A 4,898-nucleotide genomic window follows, 5' to 3' on the forward strand; every position below is an offset into this window, starting at 1 on the left:
ATCATCATTGTCATATTTCTCTTTGCATGATCATGTAGTTGACATCGTATTTGTGGCAAAGCCACCTTCATAATTTTCATACATGTCGCTCTTGATCCATTGCATATCCTGGTACACCGCCGGAGGCATTCATATATAGTCATATCTTGTTCTAAGTTTTGAGTTGTAATTCTTGAGTTGTAAGTAGATAAAAGTGTGATGATCTTCATTATTAGAGCATTGTCCCAGTGAGGAAAGGATGATGGAGACTATGATTCCCCCACAAGTCGGGATGAGACTTCGGACTAAAGAAAGAAAAAAAAAGAAAAAAAAGGAGAAAGGCCAAAAAAGGGAAGGCCAAAGAAAAAAAAGAAAAAGTCAAAAAATGAGAGAAAAAGAGAGAAGGGACAATGCTACTATCCTTTTACCACACTTGTGCTTCAAAGTAGCATCATGATCTTCATGATAGAGAGTCTCCTATGTTGTCACTTTCATATACTAGTGGGAATTTTTCATTATAGAACTTGGCTTGTATATTCCAATGTTGGGCTTCCTCAAAATGCCCTAGGTCTTTGTGAGCAAGTGAGTTGGATGCACACCCACTTAGTTTCTTTTGTTGAGCTTTCATACATTTATAGGTCTAGTGCATCCGTTGCATGGCAATCCCTACTCACATTGATATCTATTAATGGGCATCTCCATAGCCCGTTGATACGCCTAGTTGATGTGAGACTATCTTCTCCTTTTTATCTTCTCCACAACCACCATTCTATTCCACATATAGTGTTATGTCCATGGCTCACGCTCATGTATTGCGTGAAAGTTGAAAAAGTTTGAGATTACTAAAATATGAAACAATTGCTTGGCTTGTCATCGGGGTTGTGCATGATTAAATACTTTGTGTGATGAAGATAGAGCAAAAGCCAGAGTATATGATTTTGTAGGGATAACTTTCTTTAGCCATGTTATTTTGAGAAGACATGATTACTTTGATTAGTATGCTTGAAGTATTACTATTTCTTATATCAATATGAACTTTTATTTTGAATCATTTGGATCTGAACATTCATGCCACAATAAAGAAAATTACATTGAGAAATATGCTAGGTAGCATTCCACATCAAAAATTCTGTTTTTATCATTTACCTACTCGAGGACGAGTAGGAATTAAGCTTGGGGATGCTTGATACGTCTCCAACATATCTATAATTTTTTATTGTTCCATGCTGTTATATTACCCGTTTCGGATGTTTATGGGCTTTAATTTACACTTTTATATTATTTTTGGGACTAACCTATTAACCGGAGGCCCAGCCCATCTTGCTGTTTTCTTGCCTATTTCAGTGTTTCGAAGAAAAGGAATATCAAACGGACTCCAAACGGAATGAAACCTTTGGGAGTGTGATTTTTGGAACGAACGTGATCCAGGAGACTTGGAGTTGAAGTCAAGGATGCTCCGAGGTGGCCACGAGGGTGCCCCCCCCCCCACTGGGCGTGCCCCTGTATCGTGGGCCCCTCGAGGCTCCCCCGACCGACTTATTTCGCCTATATAAGTCCACATACCCTAAAACCTTCGAAGAACAAGATAGATCGGGAGTTCCGCCGCTGCAAGCCTCTGTAGCCACCAAAAACCTCTCGGGAGCCCGTTCCAGCACCCTGTCGGAGGGGGGATCCCTCACCAGTGGCCATCTTCATCATCCCGGCGCTCTTCATGACGAGGAGGGAGTAGTTCACCCTCGGGGCTGAGGGTATGTACCAGTAGCTATGTGTTTTATCTCTCTCTCTCGTGTTCTCTCTATATCACGATCTTGACGTATCGCGAGCTTTGATATTATAGTTGGATCTTATGATGTTTCTCCCCCTCTACTCTCTTGTGATGAATTGAGTTTTCCTCTTGAAGTTATCTTTTCGGATTGAGTCTTTAAGGATTTTAGAACACTTGATGTATGTCTTGCCATGCTTATCTGTGGTGACAATGGGATATTCACGTGATCCATTTGATGTATGTTTTGGTGATCAACTTGCGGGTTCCGCCCATGAACCTATGCATAGGGGTTGGCACACATTTTGGTCTTGACTCTTCGGTAGAAACTTTGGGGCACTCTTTGAAGTACTTTGTGTTGGTTGAATAGATGAATCTGAGATTGTGTGATGCATATCGTATAATCATGCCCACGGATACTTCAGGTGACAATGGAGTATCTAGGTGACATTAGGGTTTTGGTTGATTTGTGTCTTAAAGTGTTATTCTAGTACGAACTCTATGATAGATCGAACGGAAAGAATAGCTTTATGTTATTTTACTACGCACTCTCGAATAGATAGAACAAAAAGGATAACTTTGAGGTGGTTTCATACCCTACCATAATCTCTTCGTTTGTTCTCCGCTATTAGTGGCTTTGGAGTGACTCTTGGTTGCATGTTGAGGGATAGTTATATGATCCAAGTATGTTATAATTGTTGAGAGAACTGGCACTAGTGAAAGTATGAACCCTAGGCCTTGTTTCCTACCATTGCAATACCGTTTGTGCTCACTTTTATCATTAGTTACCTTGCTGTTTTTATATTTTCAGATTACAAAAACCTATATATATCATCCATATTGCACTTGTACCACCATCTCTTCGCCGAACTAGTGCACCTATACAATTTACCATTGTATTGGGTGTGTTGGGGACACAAGAGACTCTTTGTTATTTGGTTGCATGGTTGTTTGAGAGAGACCATCTTCATCCTACGCCTCCTACGGATTGATAAACCTTAGATCATCCACTTGAGGGAAATTTGCTACTGTCCTACAAACCTCTACATTTGGAGGCCCAACAACGTCTACAAGAAGAAGGTTGTGTAGTAGGCATCATGGGGATTTTCGGGTTTAGGATGAAATCAACAAAATCAAGCTAGAAAACACGGGGTAGGGGCTCCAAAAACGTGATCAACGTGGCTCATGATACCAAGATGATGTAGGAAGGAACCCTAGGGGCCGATCTTTCACGTTTGGAGTGGATCCAACGGGGAAACACGAAGAACGCGCGGAAGAACACGAGGGAAATCACTAGGGGAAAATGAGATAAACACTCAACTGACACGAATTTGATCACACAAGTGCTAGATCATCGAGGCACAAAGTAACATGAGATCCAAAGTCAACAAGGGACGATACAAAGGTAGCCGTTCTTCTCCATGAGGAGGTCTTAATTGTCTTCTCCGGATGGATCTTCTCCGAAGAGGTGTGGTCCCTCACGAGGAGTAGATCCGTGCGGATGAGCAATGCTATATGTCAAATGATCTAAACCAATGCTAAGTCTCGAAGTGAGGAGGAGGAGTCCTATATATAGGCTAGGGGGCGAAGGGGTACATGGGCTCAGCCCAACACATGCGCACAGGCGCTGGCCGGATGATCCCGGCTCAGCCGGATGATCCGGGTGGATGCCCGGATGAGCTGGTGGCGCGGGTGGTGGCGGTGCCGGTCCGGATGTCCGGCTGGGGGTCCGGATGTCCGGGAGGGGTCCGGATGATCCAGGACGGCATCCGGATGATCCGGCTTCAGGTGAGAGCTTCGGGTGTCTTCGGGGCGAATTAGCCGGATCGTCCGGGCTCTGTCCGGATCGTTCGGACCCTTGTCCGGATAGTCCGGCCAGCCTGGGCCTTGGTGCTTTTCCTCTCCGTCTTCACGCATGTCTTCCGCTTCCGGTTCTCCTTGCTTCCTAGCTTCTCCATGGTTAACTCCTTGGTACCTGAGTGTGCAAAGCGTCTTTGTTTGAGGTAGTAACCATGTCTCATGTGAATCGAAAGGGAGTTGTGAGAGGAGTGATGTCACCTCGGTTTCGAGAGCTCTTGCACGTGCTCGAGTCATAGGTCCAAGTGGTGTTGTATGGGATGTAGATGCGTTCATGGGGATGATCGTGGGATGCTCCGCATCACCCAAGCTAGGCCTATTTGTTTTCTTTGACTTACTGGGCTACAAATCTTTCAAGACGAGGAGGGACGCATTCCAGCCTGGCCAAAGAGTATGGTCAGTGTATGTTAAAAGTAATATCAAAGGGGTTGGAAATTCCAAAAAAATTATAGCAAATGGGATATTAGTTTTTTTTTGTTTTTGTTCTTCACTGATATTTTATAGTATTTCATTGGATTTAACATGACATAGTACTAATTTATTTTTAAATTTGTTTTAGTATGGCTACTAATTTTTGGATTAAGAATATTTTGTTCCCGAGCCAAAATTTGCGAATTTTCAAAATTTCGCACATATTTAGTTAATTTTTTTAACCCTGGTACTGACCAGAAAATGGGCAGCAATTCTAAAAATGGAAAACGGGCTGCAATAAATTCCATATGAATTAGAAAATGAGTAAAAATTATAAAAATCATCGCAAATGGGTTGTATGCGCCACAAATTTCGAGGCTGACTTGTTTACGCAAGGGTTTGTCACTCAACACACGATTCTAGCAGCAGCGACTGTTGGATGTCCATCCAACGACCGACGTGCTTCTTCAATCTCTGATCTTCCTGCTCCAGCCGCCTAAACTAGCGCCGGCGGGACTGCCTGCTCCCTCCTCTTGTGGCCTGCTGTGATGCCGTGCAGGCTTCCTAGGCCCACCCTACTTCCTCCGTAGGCCTGGCCGCACGCAATCAACTGCCTCCTTATTATGCGAAAAAAATGATTCCTCCCACTGACATCTGGGGCGCACCGGTTGGGAGGCTGACCTGTGGGCCTACTAAGTTGACACATATGCAGGGCTTGTCAACTTAGTCAACAAACGACTGTAGCAACTGTAACCATTGGATTTGAATCGAACGGTCATGTTGCATCTTCAAGTGCTGCTCTTCTTGCACCAGCTGCCCAAACCAGCGCCGGCGAGACCGCCTGCTCCTGCCTCCAGTGGCCGGTTGTGCTGCCGCTGAGGCCTCACCG

Source organism: Triticum aestivum, chromosome 3B, assembly GCF_018294505.1.
Source record: "Triticum aestivum cultivar Chinese Spring chromosome 3B, IWGSC CS RefSeq v2.1, whole genome shotgun sequence".
NCBI lineage: Eukaryota > Viridiplantae > Streptophyta > Magnoliopsida > Poales > Poaceae > Triticum > Triticum aestivum.